At 38.3% G+C, this 24,204-nt stretch overlaps 1 protein-coding gene across 2 annotated transcripts in view; it reads right to left on the minus strand.

The window, feature by feature from the left end:
• Positions 1 to 24,204, minus strand: part of LOC131060572 (F-box/kelch-repeat protein At1g51550-like) — a 63,496-nt gene that overhangs the window by 37,781 nt on the left and 1,511 nt on the right. The gene's annotated exons all lie outside the window — the stretch shown is intronic.

Consider the following 24,204-nt stretch of genomic DNA (forward strand, 5'->3'; position numbering starts at 1 on the left):
ATTTCGATTACCGAGGCATGAAGGAGAAGATCAAGAAGACCTTCATCCATGTACACCGGATAGAAGATATCTGGGCTGATCTTCATACCAAAAAGGAGATTCGCAAGATGGATTACTGCCGACTCATTGCAGAACAGATTGTGGATCTAAACCTCGTGAACGTGCCACAAGGTATGATTGATGATGGTAATGTTCTTGATCCTGAGTTTGTCAATCAGAATGTTGATGAGGCTCTGCTTCCTTCTATCCACTGGTCCCACAAGGAAGGCACTTCTATCTTGGATAGATTTCAGTCAGTTCTTGCCAATACCAATATCTGGCTTAAGAATAATGGTGTCAAGCTCATTAAGATTAAGGTTGGGAAAGAAGATGATTCTACAGGTCCTCTTGGGCGGAAGTTTGAAATTCAACTAGACAACAAAGAAGGTGCATCCTCTTCTAGTACGAGGATTAAATTGCGAGTTAGCCGTGCAATGGTGCTTCCTCCTCAGGAAATAACAGTTCAAGACAAGGAGAAGCCACAATTGGAAATTCATGTGATTGATCCTGAAGCTTCAGAGGAAGAAACTCAATCTGATAATGCTCCTCAATCACTTTCTACAGAGTCTCCACATAATTCTCTTTCTTCACTTCCTATTGAGGTACCCATGTTTCCTCCTGTGATAGATGTGAGCTCTCAATCTGCCACTTCAGTTTCAGAATCTCCGCAAAACATCCTCCCACTTTCAGCAGCAGAACCATCTCAAGGCCATCCTCAGGAAAATTTGTTGAATATCTTTTCGGAAGATCCTTCATATGTACCTGTGTTTGATATTGATACTTCTATGACCTGTTTTGATGAGTTCATGACATCTTCATCACATCCTGTCGTCACTCAGCAGACTATGGTGGCTATCCAGACGGACACTTCTCCCAAGGTCACCACTGTTATTCAAACAGAAACTGCTTCTCCCTCTATACCAGAATCAGAGTTAATGGCTTTACCTCCATGGCTCAGTTCCTTCACTGCAAAGAGAAAGAAGCAGGTGATCTCACCTGATCCCTTCGACTACCAACAGTTGAAACAATCAAAACCTAAAGCTGTTAAGAGGGCAAAGACAGTTTCAAGGGTGATCGTTGATGAAAACCGGATGAGAGTGGCAGAGATTGCTGAACCAATATCAGATAAACCAGTTGAAGAAATGCAAGCAGCTGATTATCGGATCACCAAAGTTCAACTGGGTAAGCAGACTCATGAGGTTGTCAAGCACGATGCTCAACAAACAGTGGCTACATTGGTACAACGGTATGATGAGGTGTTGACCAAGAAAGATCAACTGGAAGTAGAGAATCAAAGACTCATGGCAGCCATCCAAAGTATTACTCAACCTTCAAGTGGAGAAGGCCAAGTACCTATTTCTTCCAGGGTCAGCGAACCAATCCAAGGTATCGAGAGAGCAGCCCAAAAGGTTCAAGCCTTGGACACCTCGGTTGATCAACTGCATGACTTATGTTCACAAGTCATAAGACAGGTATTTGAAACGATGGTTAAATTGGAGATCATTGAAGATAAGTTGAATCAAATCTTGGGTGCTTTCAAACTAAATTTGGAGAAGGTTGAGGGAAATTTAGTTTCTTGGCGAAAGATGCCTCAACATCAGTTGGGCGTTCTTTAGGTGCATGACGTAATTCCTTCCAGAGTCACGTACATTGAATATGAGGAACTTCTGGAGAACAAATCTCTTGTTCTCAAATCACTCATTGAAGAAATTGATGAAACCTTAAAGTTGCGTGAAGCAGTCTTTCAAGATGTAACCTCCCATTGTAAAAAGGCATCCTGCGACATTTTAAATCAGAATGATGAGCTGCTACCCAAGGAAGAAGTTCTAGAAGACCTACAACTTAAGATTCATGATGAATGGAGAAGTGAGCAATTCTCAGTCGCTTCCATTCAAATATTGATTAAGTATCAGACTGAGTTGTAGGAAATCCGGTCAGCATTGGAAAAAGGGAATTCCACGCTATGCCAATGCCATGATGTCATCGTAAAAACTAGGGTGGTGGCTATGAACACTCATGAACCAGATCCTGATGAATTGCAAAAAGTTATTCAGAAGTTCGAATTGTTCGTATCTTCAAGAGTTGCAACTTAAGTGTTTTTAACACTTGTTGTAAAATTTTAAAATTGTAATTTCAGAATTGTAGTTTCCCTTTCGGCAAGTTGTCATCACTTGCATTTTTGTAATTGCAAGTTGTCATCACTTGCATTTTTGTAATTACTGGTAAGGCAACTACAAGTTGTGTCCGATTAGGACTGTAGTTGGAATAAGTCTTAGTTAGTTAATGAAGTCATAATTAGTTGTTGAATAGGTCTTGGTGGTTGAGGGAATTTCTCAAGTTAGTTAGGATCCTCCCACCTTTTTCTCAAGGCTCCTCTCCTATAAATAGAAGAGAGGGTCCTTTGTAATCTTTATCTTTTGGGAAAGCAAGCAAAAACTCTGCCAAATTTACAGCAAGAAGTCTTTGAGCTTATGTATGTGAATTGAAGGTTTTGAAGAATAATAAAGAAAGATTACTCAAGTTTTGAGTCTTTGAGCTACAAGTTTGAGTTTCATTCTTTTTATTTATTCTATGCAAAGTGTTTCTAAAAGAGCTTAGTCCAATCTGATTTGAAGTCTTTGAGCTGCAAGTAGAGAAGATTAATTAAAATAGGAAATCTCTAGAAGGAGCAGCAAGTCTTTGAGCTTGCGTCTGTTCTTGAGAAAAAATTATTGTTTGATAAGAAATAGCAGCAAGTCTTTGAGCTTGCATTAGTTCTTGTCTTTGTGTTAAAAGAATAAATTATTCCAGTCTTTGTGCTGCCGTCTTTTATTCATTGTAAAATTTAGTATAGCAAAGGGTAGATAGGACTTCCAATAGTCAAGTCTTTGAGCTTGATATTGTTGTCCCGTCCCGAAGGAAGTGACGGAAATCTTTGCGCTTTCAGGAAACTTCATTTCCTTTCTCTCATTTTACTTAAAAGTGGTTATTACTGTTCATATTCAATCGCTATCCTTTTCTGTGAAGAGAAAAAGATATTGTCTTTCTTAAAGAAAGAAGGAAGACTGTTGTACCATCCTGTTTTTATTTCAGTTTTAGTTAGATAGGGGGAGTCTTCCCTTAATTAGGAGAGTTTTTTACTCGTGTGCTGTGGTTGAAACCACAATTTTGTATATTTCCCCAAGTGTACAAAATTTTCAACCAACAGAAGTGTCTGGCAACATTTTTGAAGAGAAAGTTCCACTAGGAAAAGGACGAGCAGCATTGAATGCAAGAATTCAACAGCAAGATTTATCAAATCCTCTGTTGGATAAGAGATAGAAGAGTTGAAAGAGTTACTATTGTTACGCAAAGGAGGAAGTCTTTTGGAAGCAAGAATCTAGAGAAAAATGGGTTCAGGAGGGTTATAGGAATACTAAATTTCACCATCAAGTTACAGTAGGTAGAAGGGATTTTAATAGCATTTGCTCATTAAGTAATGAGTTTGGTGACGTAATTTCAGACTCGTTATTACCAAAGGCAGCAGCAGTATCTTTTTAATAAAAGATTCTCACTGAGGAGGGGAATAAGCCTCCCTCAAAGGAACGCCCATTTTTAGAATGATTCCTAGTCTAATTACTAAAGAGTGGAACTTGTTTATTATGGAGCCTTTTTGTAAGGACGAAGTAAAAGACTTAGAAGTGATTTTTGGTCTTAGAAAAGATAGAGCTCCCAGTCTGGATGGGTTCCAGGGGGTTTCTTCCAACACTTTCTCCAAGTGGTTAATGCCTCTAGAACTTATGGGAAAGTTTTAAAATACCTTTAGTGTTCCTACCTAGCACTTATCCATAAGAAGCCAAATCCAGTTTCATTTGCTGATTTCAGATCAATTGCTCTATGTAACACTATTCAAAAAATAATCTCCGAAGTGGTGGCAAAAAGGCTCAAACCTCTCTTGATATAATCTCTAAGGAATAAACTGGATTTGTTCATGACAGGCAAATCTTAGATAGAATATGTTAGCTCATGAGATAGTGCATACTCTAATATAGGAAAAGAAAGCAGGGATTGCAATGAAATTAGACACAACAAATGCCTATGATAAGAGTAAGATGGTCCTTCCTGAAAAGTCCTTTGGTTTTTTCTATTCCTTGAATAAAGTGTCATGAATATTGCTACTAATTCCTAGTTTATGGTGCTAGTCAATGATTCTCCTATTGGCTTCTTCCAAAACTCTCAAGGGATAAAGCAAGGAGATTCTCTCTCTCCTTAACCATTTATTATTGTGGCAAAGTATTTAGCAGAAACTTATGTAAAGAGCCTCAAGATTGCTTAAAAGCATTAACTGTGCTAAAGGAGTTGAAGCTATTACACATCTTCAATTTGTAGATGATACCTTCTCTTTGGGGCTGCAGATGTGGATGAAATCAAATGGTTTACAGGGTTTTTGGATGAATATGTTCATAGCAAGGATCCTAATTTGCATATATATGAGGAGCCTACCAAGCATGTTAGAACATATGGCAACCTTTGCTCTAAGTCCCAAATGGTGTGCACCAAAGATTAGGAGAAGGCCTCCTAATAATGAAGATGAAAGAAGGACTAATGAAGGACCTTCCAAAGATGTATTCAATTGAGGAGGCAACTTTACTTCGAACACAATGGTTTGCCTTTGTTAATTTTCACATACCCACATTCAGCAAACCAAAGGCAAGGACAAATAGAGTTATATTATCTCAATCCGAATGTATTGGATGGTGGACATGGCACAGCAAGGTTGCACCAGAGTTGAGGATGCTTGCCATTCACCTTATTTCATAGGTCATCTATCATGTCCCCTTTTTAGAATTAAAAAAATTTATTAGGGACCCATAGCCTAATATTTACTGATGTTGATGTCCACCATGTGAAGGATTTCTAATATTTACTGATGTTGATTTCCACCATTACTTACTACTGCGCAGCATTTTAATTGCTGCAATCTAGTCCAAATTTGATGACATTCAGCACCTACCAGCTGCCATTCATCATTTTCAACACGTGCCATCTCTTGAAGGCTGTCATACCATTTGGAGATCAAATCCATTGTTTTTGAAGGGGTTTAAAGGGTTAGATCTATGTTTGAAGGGGTCTGAAGGCATTACTGCTACTGAGTATAGGGTTGCCATCCATCATACATCAGTGGAACCAACCTCTAATGTTGTTGTATTGATTTGAGGAGGGTGTTATCAGGTTCCAAGGCTGCTGCACCATCTTCTTTATGTTGCACAGCTCCTATAACCCTGCCATGATGCCATCAAAGTGTTATAGTTGTTGGTGTTGGAAATAAGCCACACCTGGACCGACGATGGACTGGTCCAAGAGGGGCCAATAGCTCAGTGGTAGAGCACTCCAGCAGCGTATGGAAGGTCCTAGGTTCGAGTCCTAGCTGGTCCATGTCTCAATATGGTATCAGAGCTATAGACTAGATCAACTTTCAGATTTCAGAATTTAGTACTCTTTTATTTCTAGATTGTTGTTTCATTCACAAGTCAGGTCAATGGGACTGAAAGTTGAAGATAGGCTTGATGGAAATCTCAACTTTGCTGCATGGAAGGTTTGAATCATGGTGGCTCTAGAGGAAGAAGATCTTCTTCACTTCATAGAAGCGAAAGAGCTAACTAAACCTATGGATGCAGCTGAGCTAAAACAATTCAAAAAGGATGTTGTCAAGGCTAGAAAGCTTCTTATTGATTCAGTTAAAAACCACCTAGTCACCTCCATTGCCTCATTCACTACTGCAAGAGAAATATTCAATCATCTACAAGGTACCTATGAAATTAATAATCTCAGTAGGGCAATTACTTTAAGGCAGCAATTACTTAATATCAAAATGTCAAAAGAAGATTCTGTTATGTCTTATTTTATGAAGATTTCAGAACTAAAGAATCAGCTAGGTACAATTGGACATAACATGGAAAACAAGGATCTTGTTATAATTGCCCTAAATGGTCTACCACACTCATGGGAGTCCTTTATTCAAACCATAAGTGGTAGAACTGAGTTACGTACCCTTGATCGCCTTAAGAATGATTGCATTCAAGAAGAGTCATGCCTTATCACAAGGGGGCAACTCAAAAGTCCTCATGTAGATGATCAACACATGCTTGCAGCCCAATGCAAGAAAGGTGAAAATTGAAAGAAGCATTATCCCAAGAGAAATAGAGAATTCAGAGTACCTAGTTCTCAGCATTCTTGGAAGAAGCCAAGAGATAGCTCTCGTGTTCAATGTTTCAGATGTGACAAATTTGGTCACTAGGCTAAAGAATGTCAGAATGATCCTATGCAAAGAGAAGCCAACCTAAATGAAGTCTCAGAACAAAATGATGACTTCTTATTCATCTCTGCCCTGTCAAGCAGCATACCCACAGACAGTAACACATGGCTGATTGACAGTGGTGCTTCCAGACACATCACAGGGTACCGTGATCACCTTTCAGACTTAGTAGAAAAAGATACCAATCTTCATGTGGTAATTGGTGATGATGCTCAATATTCGATAAGAGAATCTGGCACTACTTCTTTAAATTTAGACTCTGGTATTTCACTTCACCTTAATGACATCTTATTTGTTTCTGGAATTAAAAGAAACTTAATTTCCATTTCTGCTCTAGAAGATAAAGGTTATCAAATTGCATTTTCTGAGGGAAAAGTACTTGCTTGGCCTAGGAAATCTAGTTTTAAATATGCTCGTGTAATTGGTAATAGATATGATAGTTTATATAAGCTCTCTACTAACCCTGTTCAAGCCCTCATTAATGAGACTCCCGAATCCTGTGAGCTATGGCATAGAAGACTTGGACACTTACACTATCAAGCACTTCCCTCCCTTGGAAAGTTAGTCAAAGGTATGCCTAAACTCAGTCAAATTCATGATGATACATGCAAAGGTTATGCTATAGGTAAAAATGTTAAAAGCTTGTTTCATAAAAGTGAAAGTAGAGCTAAAGATAAACTAGAACTTGTTCACTCTGATTTATGTGATCCTGTGTCTATAGCATCTCCTAGTGGATTTCTTTATTACGTAATCTTCATAGATGATTTCTCTAGGAAAACTTGGATCTACTTCTTGAAATCTAAAGAATCTGATGAAGTCTTAAGTAGATTTAAAGAGTTTAAGGCATTGGCTGAAAACTCTTCTGGTAAAAGAATTAAATGTTTAAGATCTGACAATGGAGGTGAGTATACCTTCGGTAGCTTTCATGATTTTTGTGTTGAGACAGGAATTAAGAGGGAGTTATGTGTTCCATACAATCCTCAGCAAAACGGAGTTGCTGAAAGGAAGAATAGAACTATTGTTGAGGCTGCAAAGGCTGTGATTCATGATCAAGATTTGCAAACCTTTCTATGGGTTGAGGCTTCTAGAACAGCGGTATATATTCAGAATAGATGTCATCACCGTGTTCTAAAGAATATGACTCTTGAAGAAGCCTTCACAAGATCCAAACCTGACATCACTCACCTAAGAATTTTTGGAAGTCTTGTTTCTGTTCATGTGCCCTAGGAAAAGCGAACCAAGTTGGAGCCCTTCGAGAAGAAAGGCATGCTAGTTGGATACAGTGAATCCTCCAAGGCCTTCAGGATCTATATTCCAGGTCAAAGGTATGTTGAGGTAAGTAGGGATGTTACTTTTGAAGAAGATATTGCCTTTAAGAAATCAAAAAGTTTTTTTGTTATTGATGAAGTTAATGACAATCAAGATATGAATGTTGATACTAACCCTGAGATTCAGAGGGACCCTGTTGAACCTCCACCTCAAGAAGAGCATAATGATCCACCGGAGCCTATGGATCCCACTGATATACCTAGTGACATTGTTGTTAGCAAAAAGAGGCCACTTTGGGTAAGAAACACCATTCAAGAAGCTAAAAGATTTGCAGCTCCCAGTGGCACTTTCCGAGAAACCAAGAGACCTCAAGTATTCTCCAACTACGTTGCATTGATGTGCAATCTCATTGAGTCTGAGCCTTGCAATGTTGAAGAAGCCTTGAACCATCATGCCTAGAAGCTTGCTATGGATGAAGAGTATCAGTCAATCATCAAGAATGATGTTTGAGACATTGTGCCTAGACCCAAAGGTAAATCTGTTGTTTCCTCTAAATGGTTATTCAAAATTAAACATAATGCTGATGGTAGTATTGAAAAATATAAGGCTAGATTTGTAGCTCGTGATTTTTCTCAAAAGGAAGGTATAGACTATGAAGAAACATTTGCTCCCGTTGCTAGATATACCTCTATTAGAACTATAATAGCTATTGCTGCAGCTAGAGGTTGGAAGCTACATCAAATGGATGTTAAGACTGCCTTCCTTAATGGTGTCATTGAGGAAGAAGTCTATATTGAACAACCTGAGGGTTATGAGATTCAGGATAGAGAAACTCATGTGTGCAGATTGAAGAAAGCTCTATATGGCCTCAAGCAGGCCCCTCGTGTTTGGTATGAAAGAATTGATAAATACTTGTTAAGTTTAGGATTTTGTAAAAATGATGCTGACTCTAACATCTACTTTAAGATATCTAATGATGAAATGCTAATTCTAGTTTTATATGTGGATGATTTATTTCTTACTGGTAAAGATGAACTTATCATTAGATGTAAGAAAGAACTAGCTTCAGAATTTGAAATGGAGGACTTAGGTCTAATGCATTATTTTCTAGGTCTAGAAGTATGGAAAAGATCTAACGAAATTTTTTTAAGTCAAGGAAAGTATACTATTGATATTTTGAAAAGATTTAGAACGATGGATTGTAAACCTATGTCTACTCTTATGGAATCTAACTTAAAGAAGTTAAGTGTTTCTGCAGCTAACTTTGATTTTGCAGATCCATCGGAGTACAGGTAGTTGATTGGATCATTGATGTATCTAGTTAACACTAGACCAGACATATGCTATGCAGTGAATGCTCTCAGCCAGTTCATGAGCATGCCCAAACATGTTCATCTTGTTGCAGCCAAGCACATCCTAAGATACTTGCGAGGCACAGTTGGTTATGGGCTGAAGTATCCACTTAACACTTCAATAACCTTGGAAGGTTATTCAGATGCAGATTAGGGTGGAAGTGTCAAAGACAGGAAAAGCACTTCTGGCATTTGTTTCAGCTTAGGATCCGCAGTGATCTCTTGGGCTTGCAGAAAACAATCCTCAGTTGCACTAAGTACTGCTGAAGCTAAGTATATTGCAGCAAGTGTTGCTTCTAGAGAAGCAGTGTGGCTTCGTAAGCTTCTTGCTGGGCTATTTGGACAACCTTGGGGACCTACAGTTATTCATTGTGATAATCAAAGTTGTATCAAAATGTCTGTCAATCCAGTGTTTCATGACAGGTCAAAACATGTGGAAACTCATTATCACTTCATTCGAGATATGGTGCAAAGAGGCGCCATTCAGCTGAAGTATGTCGGCACTGATGAGCAGGTTGCAGATATTCTTACCAAGCCTCTGTCTAAAGTGAAGTTTGTGTACTTCAGAGACAAACTCGGTGTTTTGGAAAATGTAACCCTAATTGAGAGGGAGTCTCAACCTCAGTGATACATTGTGTTGAACCACCCTCCGCGGGCAATGTAAGGTGGTATTGTAATCTTCTCAAGGAGAAGAGTCATTGTTAACCATCCTCTGCGGGCAATGTAAGATGGTAGAAAAGATCCTCTCCACCCTCTGCGGGCAATGTAAGGTGGATCCAGTCTATGCTTGTGTGCGAGCTGGAAGATTATATTATGTAGTTCCATTATATGCTTGTGTGCAAGATGGAAGACTACAATATTCTGATTATGTAATCCATTCTTTGCTTGTGTGCAAGATGGAAAATTATGATTATGTTTTCTCCTCCCTAATTAAGAGGGAGTGTTGATTGTAATTAGGTAGGAGGGGTGGATTCCAACTACCTTAGGCAACATTGGAATCCGCCCAAAGGGCTAGCCCCTCTTTAACGTGTAAGGTTGAGCCCTCTCTCACACGCCACTCCCTAAATCCTCACGTCACACTAAGGAAACGTGTTCCCCATATATAGGGCCGACCCTATAAGGCAATTCGCTCAAGGAAAAGATATTAATAATTAAAAGCTATTATTAATGTAAAAGCCGACCTAACTAGATCTCTCACCTCATATAAATAAAGGTCAACTTCACTTCATTCATAACTCAACACATCTACTCTCTCATGCATGCGAATCTGATCTGAAGGACAGCGAACTTAGTCTGTTATCTGCTGGGCATAAAGCGATCCATCTCTGCTGCTAAGGGAGTTACCTTCATCAAGCAATCTGCCATTTGAATGACCTGCTGTTCTGAACTTGACTACAGTCATCAGCTGGAGACATGCAAGCCATTTCAAGATCAAATCCTTGGTTGCTGATTGATACAACAAAAGGCAGATCTGAAACTGATTAAAGGGCAGATCTGAGACCACTTGAGTAGTAATCTGAGTAGTAATCAGATTACTACTCATAATCCATAATCAGATCTGAGGATCTTTTCTGGCTGGGTTTTTCCTCCTAGGAGGTTTTCCCAGGGTACTTGTGTGTTGTGTGTTCATTTTGTTCATTTCTCTACTTTTGTTTAATTCTGGAAACTCCTAAAACAATAACAGCAATTAATACTAATCTGGAAATTAAAGATAAATTCTATTTTTTGAGTATTGTATTAATCTAAAGGACTAAAATCAACAATAGCCACCGTACCATCCACTCAGCCAACCGCAGGACAATGTTTGTGATGAGTTGTTGATTTTGGTCTGAAACAATTTTGTAAGAGATTTTAACTGATATTGCTGCTCAAATTAGTACTTTGTAATTGTCTGATTGCTGCAACATCAGTTATATTATTTGGAAATGTAAGTTTTACATCATTTACAGTTGTTATTACAAGTTTATTAGCTGTCTCATCTCTCATTATAGTATTAGTATTCATTATTCAAAACAGCTATCATTGTTAGTAATGCTTGGTATATAAGGGTTCCATATTTATGTCAGCTTCATTTGTTGTTAGATCTGCTGCAAATTCATGACATTTTGATGTATAGGAGTTTTCATTATTAATTTATGCTATTTATAAATGTTAAACAATAATTATTGGAGTGGCATTTTCTGTGTATATATCATACTTGTTTCATTTCAGCTTAAACAAATCTAGAAAACCCATGAAAATTGAACAATTTATGCAAAACTTTAATTAGGGACATTATATTATCAGTTCCTTTGCTGCACAGAGGAATCGCTCCACATTCAGTTTCATCCACTCTACCAGGAAGAATAGACTTGGCGGCCATGCATAGTGCCTTATGACTTCAGCACTGACAAACTCCTCAGTATCAACAGACTCCAACTTTATGGTAGGATGTTGATCTCAAAGATGCCACACAGATTGATAATGAGGGAGCACAAGAAGGATCAGTGAGGGTTCCATTGGATGAGTCAACCTTTGATATATTGGCAGTTAATCAGATTCAGAGTGATTTTGATTTGAGCAAGGATGAGGCAGATGGATAGCAACAATAGATCTTAGAGTCTCTACATTTTGTCATTTTGTATTTGTAGCCTTACAGCCTTTTCATTTTTTTATCATGTAAGTGCACATTAGCAATGAAAACTCAAATTAAAATGATTAGACATTAAAAATTTGTTAGTTTGTAGGTTGACTCAAATGAATTCTGAATTTAGCTTTAATGTTTCATAATATGGACCTATAATATATATGACGAATGCCCTATTCCCTATTTATGATCAACAGAATTTCCTAAAAAAAATTAAATGTTCCCTATTTTTTAAGTATCATCCCCTACTCTACTGGAATCACGCCCCCCCATTTCCTATCATCCCCATCACAAAAAAATGGATGTACATAGTACATACACATATGTACGTGTAAAAACATACATTATTTGCACAATATGTACAAAATGAAATATAAAACACAGTTGATGATTAATAATTCAATGTCATTTGTCAAATATTTAAGATAAATCACAATGGTTTATATTAGGGAATATGTTACTAGAAACGCCATCTCTAAGCATGCCATGACATTTTTCTCAGTCACAATGTTGCTGCAGAATTTTCATTCACAACTGCCGTTTTCTAAAAAGAACCTTAATTCTTTCTTCATCATATGTGAATAAATATTTATAATATTATTTGAACTTTTTTAAGTTTATATTTTCATTTTGTTTTGGAGTACCTTGATTTTACTTTTTCCAAATAACATTTTGTTGATTTTTTTTTAATCTTTTACTATGTAGGATATGGCATTTTTTAAAAGTTAATAATTACTAAAATATTATTAAAATAGAATATAGTTGAATATTTCTAATTTTTATTGGTAGATTTTTTTCAAGTTTAAATATATAATTATTTTTAATAATTTTTTAGTTAGAATAAATTTGAATTTTTGAAAAGACATGTATATACAAGATCTATTTCTTATATGCAACTTCTTAAAATCCTATGGCTCATCATGTTGTCGTTGTAATTGCAGTTTCCATTTCTAGTTTCTGGTAACATAGACTAGTGCATCTACATTTGTAAAATCAACAGAAATAATCATATTGCTCTTCAGCAAGAGCATCAATGTCATCAGCTGGTTTGTTGGAAGGACAAGCAGCATTGGTGCCACTCCCACCAGCTGTGCCAAGCAAATAGAACTGTGTAGCAGCCTTGCACCCCTCATCTTCAATCAAGGGTAAGGAGAGTTGTTTGTTAAGGCAAGAGTATTGTTCTTGTTTTTTTTTCATTAAAAAGGTTGTTTTTGGGGGATCCTAGGCAGATTCCATGGGTTTGCCCAGGGCAGGACCCTGGGTGAACTGAGGGTGTAACCAGACCAAGATCAAAACTCGGGATTCCTAAAGAATCCAGTAACATACATAGATTTAGAGTGTTGTCAACCAATTATCCTGGGATCTCTGTCAAGCAATGTGAATATTTATAATAAATATGACATTTGCAAGGTGACAAATCACCACAAAGAGTAAGTCTCATCAATAACTCACCTTAATTTATGTACAGTTTATCCTAATGGCTCTTTCAAATTGCAACATGTAATAAAATGGGCAAATCATATTGCTACAATCAACATTTATTTGCATTATAGTATTGCAGAAGTCTTGGTGATAATTGGAACTCTGTATGATTATTTTGATGTTTGGTGTCCATGCACGCAAGTATTGTATTACTTGTCCATTGACTGGTTCTACATCATAAAATTAAGGGCTTTACTTTGATTGCAGTGTTTTTATAGAAAGTTGTGTGAATATTTGAGTTTACTACAATGTGTACTTTGTGTGCATTTTTTTCCTTCTATAAAAAATTCCTTTATGTTGAAATTTTTTGAGTTACCTCCTTATTAGTTATGGCGCTTCTCTTATAGTGGCCATTTCCTTACAGATTACATTTATGCTCAAGAGTGCTTTTCTTTCATCTTGTTTGTTGTCAGCTGTCTTTTGGTTTTTTGTCTATTTTTTATTTTTTAGCAGTCTTTAATGCAATTTCTTGTATTTGGATATTTTGACTTTTCTGCATTCAAAATTTCTTCTCTTTTGGTTATGTCTATTTTTAGCAGCCACAACTTCTTGTATTTGGCTATATTGAATTTTCTGCATTCTAAGTTTCTTTTCCTTTGGTTTTTTGTAAGATTATATCAGTTTAAAACTTTCTATGCTGCAGATTTCTTTTGTTGGAAGAGGGTTAGCAAGTTATTTGGTAGGTACCTTCTATTCTTAAGACTAGTATTAAGTTCTTTTTAGTGAATTGGGTTCAACTACTTTACTTTGGTCTCCAATGTACTCTTCCAGGCCATCTATGAATTTAAAGTATTTCTTACTGCATTCATAGCCTGTCAGTCTGCTGACAACACTTTCAGTCTACATGCTATAACTTCCCATTGCCCAATTGTTTGAGCATGCTCCATCAGGGAACAGCTATTGCTTTTTCATTTTAGGATGTGCATCAGTTTATCATGGCTGCTTTGGAGTCTTCCCAAGTGTTTACGGGTCTTCTAGTTTTAGCTTTGAGAACAGTGTCTGTTTTTGAGCCCTTTCTTGGCCATTCTTTTTAGATGCAATGATGTTATTGGTAGTTTGTCAGTTTCCAAACCTCACACATGAGAAAGTAGAATTTTGCTTACCTCATCCAAGTTTCAATTATTACTCCACTAATTCCTTCTAGCATAACTGCTATGAACATTTTACCATTATTATATTTACAATTATGCACTCGATGTAGTGGGATCCTTTTACAAAAACAAATTAAGGGTATCATGTGAGTCCAGTAGCAGTTTTGTGGGTTCATTGGAAATTATCTCACAAGCAAGAGGTAAAAGAGTTAAAAGGAGAAAAATGTTATAAATAGACTTTAGCAGAATAGAGGATGCCTTTGAAAATCAGTTTTTAATTTTTTGTTATTGGTAAAGAGAATAAGGATTGATGGGGCCCACCCATACAAATCCTGAGAAAAGATCCCACAGAAACAAAATACAGTAAAAGCCAAGAACATTCTCTAACCAGAGCTAGAATCTACGAAAGATAACCCTGAGATCCACAAGGATCAAACAAACTTAAATAACCTCATTTAAATACTGATACCAACATCCTCTAACTTTAGAGAGCAAAACCCATACAAGTTCACCAGAGCCTTGACTGACCGAAAAAACTATACAAAAACTTCAGCAAGCACCATCCAAAACGATTTCTGCAACAAAATGTATCACTCTAAAAACACAGTTCTCTTATGCAAAATAAAATCAGAGCAGAAAGAAGAAATAGGAATTATAAGAAGCAGGCAAAAAACCCTCAAAGCCCAGGAAGGAAAAGTGCCCACAGACATGAAGCCAAAACTAGCGACGTCCAGGCCAGAACTCCTAGATGCTGAAGTAACAGTTGTAACCCACACCAAAAATGGTAATCCCAAGATAGACAGAGATCAAGGTCCAGGAAGAAAACAGGGCATGCAAACATGAGACCACAATCAGCCACATCTAGGTGAGATCTCTCTGACAGTGACAGTTGTACCCTGCACCAGTAGCCATAATCCCAAGATTGACAAAGATAAAAGCACCACGATCATCAACGTTCTTGGGCCCTAATACATCCCTAATCCCAGACACAAAGTCTGCATGCATCCTATTGATATTCCTGTCAAACACTGTAATACATCACCAAACACAGGTCCTGTAGGTAATAGAGTGAACTCAAAGCAGTAGCATCTCTACAATCTCTTTGCATACCTTTATCAGCTATTCAGAAAAGTTTTTATCCCATCTGCAGAAGCCCTCTATAACTAATGCATGATTTTCCAATAAATCGATGGTTTGATTGCCTTCACAGTAAGAGTGGCAGAGATGAACAGAATTGAGGTTATTTCACAGATCGTTTGCATCTTGAATTGTGGCATTCATTTTCCACCCTTATGTAACCCCATTTTTCATGGCTTCAATAATTATTTTCTAGTCCCCTCACAAATCATCTTCCTGAAACTCATCTTACTAGCTATCAGTCATCCAATTAGATGTGTTTGCTTCTCAGAAATTGCAGGAGGATTGTTGACAATAATCCTTTCCAAAGGCACAAATAATATCCCTCGAATTAGTACAGAAGATTCCACCCTTCCTACTTGTTGTGACCATTTCACACATCGCCCCATCGCAAATGGGGACCCCCTCTTTTTTGCTCGTTTTTCCCTCGTTTTCGCTTTCGTTTTTAGGATTTTGTTAGTCAGTTAGTCGTCTGGATTTAGGGTCAAGCCTTAGGGTTTTTATTTTTGTCTTTTCAGGCCAAAATCCAGTCGTTTTTGAGAGCTTTTGAGCTTCCTTTCCTAGGATGCAAATTTTGAATGCAATAAATTCGCCAGAATGGTCTAATGTTCAATTGGAATGTTGATGCAGAGCTTAAATTTGTCTAAGTGTTGAGGGAAATGTGAATCTTTGTCTGATTGAATATTTTTGACTAAATTTTGACTTTTTTTGATTTTTGATCCTGGGCATTGGAAATGGTTTGTTTTTGCCTTGTGAAGTGTTAAATTGTGAAAAATCATGTTATTTTGCCCTGTAGGAGCAAAATCGCTCCTGTCCCTCAGTGAAGGACGGGAGCTCGTTTTCAAATATCTCATTATTCCTGCAGAGTCCAGACAAATTTCGAATTGTAAGTGATGGAGAACGGCGAGATCTTTCCATTGAATATAAATTGAAGATTTTCATGAGCACCGAAACGCCTCCAGGAGGAAAATCGCTCCTGTCCCTCAGTGAAGGACCGGAGCTACAGATCAAATTTTGCCTTGTCCTTGCGAGATTTCGACGATTTGATGATTTGAAGACGTCCAAAGGGAGATGCTTTACCAAATGAATATAATTTGAGATGCAAAAATAAAGGGGAATGGTCCAGAATGCAAAGTTCGCTCCTGTCCCTCTCCAAGGGACCAGGGCGAAGTACCTTATCGCTCCTGTCCCTCTCCCAGGGACCAGAGCGATGTCCTTCATTGAGCAAAATCCAGACAAAAATCAAGACAAGTTTACGTCCAAAGGCAAGGAAGAGCGTGAGATGAACTCATTGAATATAAATTCAATATTTTAAAACGTCCACAGGGGTCCCAAAAAGCCTAGTTCGCTCCTGTCCCTCAGGAAGGTACCAGAGCGATTTTTGTTATAATTGATTTTTTTGCTAAGTTGCAGACGATATCAAGGCATGGATGAATGGAGTAGAGCATGACGAATCCGTTGAATATAAATTTGGAACATGACAAAATGGAATGAAGGCCACAACAGATGGATCGCTCCTGTCCCTCTCCAAGGGACCAGGGCGATACAATGATTATATTGCTTTTCACTCAAGTTTGAAATCGATCTAAGTCAAGACGAAGGGTGGCAAGAACATCTTAAGACATCTTCATCGAGCACAAGCACTTAAAGGTCATCACAATGAAGAGATTTGCACTCTAAGACCTAGATCGCTCCTGTCCCTCAGGAAGGGACCAGAGCGATGTTGGATATATTGGCCACTTCATGCAAGTTTTACGTAAGAACAAGATTTTGCAGGGTCTTAGAGGGTCCATGGTGCCTTTTGAAGATGGTATATAGAGATTTTGAACGTAAAATGATCATCATTTTGAACATGGAGACCATATCGCTCCTGTCCCTCTCCAAGGGACCAGGGCGATTTGCTTTGGACTCTTTATTTTGCTTCAAGTTCAAACTAAGTTAAGACTTCACAAGGTTATGCAAGGTTCGAGGCGTTCTTTGAAGACCACATGCCGAAGTTTTGAACGTCCAAACGTTGCTAGTCAAGCTAAAAGCTCACATCGCTCCTGTCCTTTGGACAAGGACCAAGGCGATCTCATCAAAGGCACTCATGTTCCTTCAAAACGAGGCAAGGCAAGGATGAATAAGGTGAAGGACGGCGTTTGGAGGACATCACAACGAAGATTGAAGTTAGAAATTGCCAAGATTATGGAGAAAGAAATGGATCGCTCCTGTCCCTCTCCAAGGGACAAGGGCGATGATCCCTCTAAACGTCCAAACACTTCATACAAGCAAATAGAACGAGCATGAAAGGAACGAGCAAAGATGTTATTCGCTCTGCAATGAAAGATCGAAGATCAAAGATGCATATTGAACGTGAAAATATGAAGATCGCTCCTGTCCCTCTCCAAGGGACCAGGGCGATAAACATCCAAAAGGCACCTATGAACGCACACAAGGCAATCAAATTCGAAGGACTCATCAATGATCAATATTGAACGTGGAGATGAAGGAGTTGGACGTAAAAAGTGCAAAAATCAAGACAAAATCATGGATCGCTCCTGTCCCTCTCCAAGGGACCAGGGCGATGAGGTACGTCCCTTTCATTTTCATAATATTGGCGCCAAATAGACAATTCGAATTTCCTTAAAATGCTAAGTTCGATAAAATTGAAAATCTAATTTAAACTAGCATTTAATATGGCGTTGATCCTTTATTAATTATTTTGCCTTTATTAAAATCGAAATTTGCAAATTTAAAAAACGTAAGGCATTTAATAATTAATTGATTAATTAATAAAAATCGCATGGAGCGCTCATTTAAGGGAGGTCGGCCTTTTTGTTTTATTTAAATCATTTAAAATCATTAAAAAAATCATTTCATATCCTCAAGTCGGCCTAAGGAATGAATGCAATGCAAGCGCTATATATGGAGGGTGAGAACTATTATTGTCATATCATTATTTTTATCCTTCATGCGAATTAAGGAGAAGCGAAGATAGTGCGAAGTATTTCATGTATGGTGCGAATTCAAACCAAAGGTGGCGCTAGTCTATCAAAGGGTGGTGCGATATTTGAAGACTTCATTGGAGCGAATTTGCCAAGGATTGAAGACCACGTCAAAGGGGCGAAACTTGGAAGATTTGTTTGGGCGAACTTGAAGATCCATTTGAGCGAATTGTCAAAGGTGCAATTGAAGATCGCGTTTGATCCAAAGGTGGCGAAGTCGATCTTTTGAGGAGATAACATTGAAGATCATTTTTACCTCAATTTTGCCTAGGCGATCTTTTCCTTTTTGCATTCTAGAGTTAGCTCTCTATTGAGGTATGGCGATTTGATTTTATTGCTTTATTCGTTCATCGTCATATTTTAAATTTTGAAGTTTTGAATTTTGATTTTCTTGGCTCAATCGTTGCTTTTTTTTAGGAAATGATAACTCTAGAGACTTATCATGATGTTTCCTAGAAAAATATTCTCTCTCTTTTATTTATTGCAAAATCTAGTCCTTATAATGAAATGTTGTGTAGGTATGGCGACCCCGAAGGCGGGAGCATCCACCAGTCGCTCAGCTCTCATGAAAGAAGATCAGAAGACCGAAGAAGTGGAGACCAAGATAGTGTCGAAGTGGAGCAACATTGGAGATACCAACTTGGGGAACTTTAGCACGAAGAAGTTTCGAGAGGTCCCTTACATTGGCAAGCCATCACCTGTCGCCCGGAGAATAATAGAGAGTGGCATCGTTAAGGCGGCCGGTTTTCCTCCAGCTATTCAGTGCCACGAGTTGATGATCGAGTGTGCCCGTCACTACAATCCACAGTCCAGGACAATTGTGTCCAATGAGGGAAACACTTTGGCGTACCTTTCAGAGGAAGCTATAAGTGAAGCTTTCCATCTTCCAGAGCACAGGGACATGATATATAAGAGCATTGAAGGAGCCAGATCAATGTACGATGATGATCCAAATGCTTGCCTAAGCATAATCAACAAGAACTGGCTACTCAAGAGTCGTCCCCGTCTAAGCAAGGTACCGAACACACCGCACCGGATTGATTTCCAGGAGGAGTACAGAGATTTGATTACTATGCTCAACAGAGTTACAGGAGCACCTCATGCCTTCTATTTTGAGAAGTGGATGTTTTACTTCATCCAGGTGATTGTTCAAGGAAAGGGTACGATACATTGGGCTAGGATAATTAGCCATTGCTTAGACGTACAGTTGAGGAGACTCAGGGCTACTAAGTCCTTCCACATGAGTTCATACGTCATCTATGCTTTGATCAGGAGTGTTGAGTACGCAGGATTACCTCACAGAGGAGTGATTGGAAGAGGACCCGGCGAGGTCAGAGCTTGTGAATCCTATACCTACTTGCATCATCCGCCAGGGAAAAAACTACAAGTTAGTTAATGATACTTTCACGATGAACATCACAAGGACGTTGCAAGGTGGGATTCACAACAGATTATCTCAGGATGCCCAGGAATTCATCAAGAGATATGGTGCTTGGTTCATTCAGTTTCCCAAATTCACTTACATTAGAGTGCATGGATGTCCTTTACCTCCATACATGTTGCCGAGATATCCGACAGACAGAATTGTGTTACTTGAGGTAACAAGGCAGTTGGCAGCATATGTGAAGGCATTCAGACACAGACATCAGAATGGAGTTCAAGTACCTATTATTTTGGGTAATTCAGTTGAGGTATGTCCTAATGTCTTAGCCATGGATGACGCAGAGAAGGAGTTAGCCTTGTATTCTTTTTCATCTTTTGCTTGGAGAAATAGCTTTGATCCACATGGACATTTAGAGGAGACGGTCGGTAGAAGATTTAGACATGAGCACCAGATTGAAGATTTTATGATGAACCTCCTGGATGATCTTGAAGTGAAGCGAAAGATACATTCTAGATTGCCTTTGGATTTCATCAGGAAATGCAGGATTTACAGAGTGGCCGACCAAGCTCAGGACAATGGCAGACATATCTAGTCTTCCTATGATAGAGAAAGCAAAACAATAAGGTTGGATTGGAATGAGCCTGAGGTCGTGGATTTAGATGCTTTGATGGCACCAGTCTTGTCTTGTACTCGCAGATGGGTAGACGTTCAGCATCAGAAGTTGAGAGAACAAGGCATAGCTATGTCTTTTACTTTGGAAGAGAAACCAGCCGAAGGCGGAGCCAGTGTGAGTGAAGGCAATCCCAATCCTAGGAATTCAGGTGAAGGTAACCTTCGATGTGCCAGTGAGGGCAATCTCCATCCGAGAGGTTCGAAGAGAAAGGAAAGATCAGAAAAGGAGGAGTCTTCCAAGAAAAAGCAGGGTGCCAACAAAGATCAAGTACCAGGTACTTCTTCTAGATCAGAGAATAGAACAATTCAAGTGGAAGAGTCCATGGAGTCTATGGTACAGAATGACAGACAGGAGGAAGGACAGGCACAGCATGTTTCGTCAGATGGATCTCTCCAAGACTATGAGTTGGATGAAGACAAAGAGGACAATGAAATGACATCTCCTCCCAGACAAGAAGAAATAGTGCATAAAGAGATTCAAGTTCAAGAAACAAGATCGAATATCCCAGATTGGTTGAAGGAAAGATTGACTAAGGTGATCGTAGTAGAGGACGAGGACAATGCAATTGATTTAGAGAGCCTTGTTGGACGCTCACATGAAGTAACAGAAAGGAAGAAGGCTACCAAGATGTCCAAGATGATTCGAGATGAGACTGGATCCAGAAAACTGCAGATAGCTACACCGGCAGCAGACAAATATGAGGGTGAGATCCTAGCAGAGGAATATGATATACAGACTTTTGAGTTAGGACCATCCACAGCAGAGCAGACTTTAGATGATGCCACCGACACATTTGAAGCATTGAAGGACAAGCTTAGAGAAGAAGTTGAAAAGAATAGAAAGCTTGAGAGAGAGAGAGGTGCATGGAGGACATATTTCAGTCACATCAATGAACCTTTGGGACGTCAAGATCCAGTTAGATCACCAGTGCAGGCATTGCCCCTTCAATCGATCAATGAAGCAGAAAGATTTAGGAACCTGGTCCAGCGTACATGTAGTTGGATGGATAGATCTCATACAGTCGCCATAGAGTTTGTTTCAAGGATGACGAAGATTATTCATCAGGCTATCCAAGTTCTTGAGATAATCCACAGATTGATGGTAACAGTAGCTGCATTTGCCCATACCAAGGACGTTATCATCCCTGTCTTGAAAGTAATAAGACATACATCCAGAAGAATTTTAGCACAGGAGAGGATCTTGGAAGGTGATTCTCACAGTTTATTTCAGTGGTCAACCTTACTCCATATAAAGAGTGTTCTCTTCGAGGACATCAGTGTTAGATGTGGTCAAGTTGAGGAGGTGATCAATCCGATCCAGGACAGAGTATTTGAGGTACTTCGTACCATTCTTGGCAGAAGGATCGAGGTCGAGACAGATGTGGATATACAAGAATTTGAGGATAGAATCAAGATCATCTTTCGCAAGGACGCAGATGTTACAGATGAACAGTATGATCAGATGTACGCCACCATGCTCCTGATTGATAGAACGAAGGAACTTGAACCTACTTGGGATGCAGCTCTTCTAGATGCATTCGATCAGATCATCCACTTAGAAGAGAGTATCAAGAATCTTCCAGAGATTCCAATCACAGAAATCAAAGGAATCGTGACAAAATTCATTGCATATGCTAAGAAAGAGAATTGGAAAGGGAATAAGATTCTAGATGAAAGGTTGTTACAGATGACATGACATCTTATTTCTCATTGGTTGATACCTCCTAAGTTTTTGTGCCAAATTTAATATTTGGCTATGTATTTAATATTGTTCAGTAAAAAGGAGGTCATTTGTAACAAACCCTAATTAGGGTTTAGGTGTCATGATCTTGTCCGTTGATTTATTTTCAATCTGGACCTTTCATTGTAACTGGGGATGCTATTTATACCCCCATTTTTCATTTCATTTGGTAATGGTTAATAGTGTAATAGAGAGTCAATAGTTGATTAGAGTTGTAAGCAATTTTATTTTGTAGCAAGATTGAGTCTTGAAGAGAGAAATTCAAGCAATTGTTGTACATGATGATTTGGAAATCAATAAAATATTGAAGTTATGGTGTTTTGTTGCAAATTTCTTGAGTTATCTTCATGGTTGTTTGATACACTTGAATCGTGCTCAATCGAAGTAGTTTGTTAATTTGAAAGACTAAGTGTGAGATTTGATATTTGGTAGGATTCGTAATCCAAACCACTAGCTTCTTGCTGATTGTAGGAACGCCTTGTGTGGTCGACTGGAGAACACTTTGAGTCCTTAATCTTCAATTATCATTGTGTCTTGGATATGTACCTTCGTAGTAGTGTCCTTGATCTTTGATGCATTGAATACCATTATATTACCTTAGAAGATCGCACTAATTTCAATTGAGTTGTTATCTTATGGCAAAATTGAAGTTGGTTGAGTCTTGCCAAATCTCGTCCATACTAAGTCATTCATAGGGTTAGGCTAGATTAGACCTCTTTAAACCCTATCTTTTGCTATTTTTTGAAAAGTTCCTTTTAGTTTAGTAAAATCTTCGAGCTTTAGAATGCGTAAGACCCCTTGGAGGAAACAGCAAATCACATCATACCACTAAAAAAGCTTGTCCACATGTAGAGACCCTACTAAAAGAACCTTGGAGTCTACCTAACTGATCCATTACGCGAATCTTCAGCAGTTAGAGACTATTTTCTCAAGAGAGGATAAGATGCCTATTGGTATTTTATTCTGTGTATGATGGTGTACAAAATACACGTCAACACTACTCTTCTAGGATTACCTTTAGAACCCCCTTGAGAATTAAATTCTATCCAATCCTCATCGAGTAGGATCCGTCTAAAAATGCCCAATCTTCTTTTATCACTGAATCATTGTCATGTGGGGTATTCTGAATCAAGCTCCACATTCTGAATTTCTCCAATATCCATATCCAGCAACTTTTCCTTTTCCATCTTCTGAGCTTTCATTATTGATTTCACAGATTGTGACCTCTATACGTGTTCCAAAGTACAATAGAATGATTCAGCTCCCACACTTCAGCCATTCTTGGATTGAGATTGTCAAAGCACCATCGAGTAAACAGATTATCAACTGAAGAAAGAAGAACCCAAGTCAGATTGAACCTATAAAAAATCCATGACCAGATGGATCGTATTCGATAACTAGAAAAATTATCAGTCATTCTGTCCCCCATCCTGCAAAACACACAGTGAGGGTCCATAAAAAACAATCTTGGTGAGGTTACCAAAAGTAAATACTTTCTTACATATTTCCAGCCAAGTGAAAATTTGAATCTTTGGAATTCCTTCCTTCAAACTTTTCTCCAAAAATTATTCTCTAGTCTTTGATTTCTGAACAGAATAAAATATCCATCCTTCACTTTAAAACACCCACTCTTGGAGCCATCTCAAACCAGAGTCACTTGACTCTTTACGGTGGATATAATAACTTGTTAAAAGCTTGTTTAAATTATCCAAAGCAGAAGCAAACATGTTTTGGGCATTTTCATCATCAAGGCATAGTTTCTTTCTCTCCTTTCTTCCCATCTCAACTATTTAAAAAATATCTTTCATCTTAGTATCATATTTAGCTTCAAAATTTCCTCCATTTTAACCTAATAGTCCTAACAGTTTAAGTGGCCTTCTTCTTATCCTTCTCAATTAACTTGATATGCTTTCTTCTTGACATAGTCGAGCTTTCCTCTATGAGTTCAGAGATTATAAAACGAGTTGAGGCTGGTCAACATTGAAACGCGTGATGTTTTTAAACTTCAAATAAAACTGGATGAAGCCAAGTGAACGGGCTCAGATTTAGAGAGCAACAAAATAATATCTTATTTCTTCTATCTTCCTGACAATTTCGAGATTTCCTCTATGACTTCAAAGATTATAGGACTGACTTGAGGCTGGCCAACA

The sequence above is a fragment of the Cryptomeria japonica genome, chromosome 5 (genome assembly GCF_030272615.1).
Source record: "Cryptomeria japonica chromosome 5, Sugi_1.0, whole genome shotgun sequence".
Classification (NCBI taxonomy): domain Eukaryota; kingdom Viridiplantae; phylum Streptophyta; class Pinopsida; order Cupressales; family Cupressaceae; genus Cryptomeria; species Cryptomeria japonica.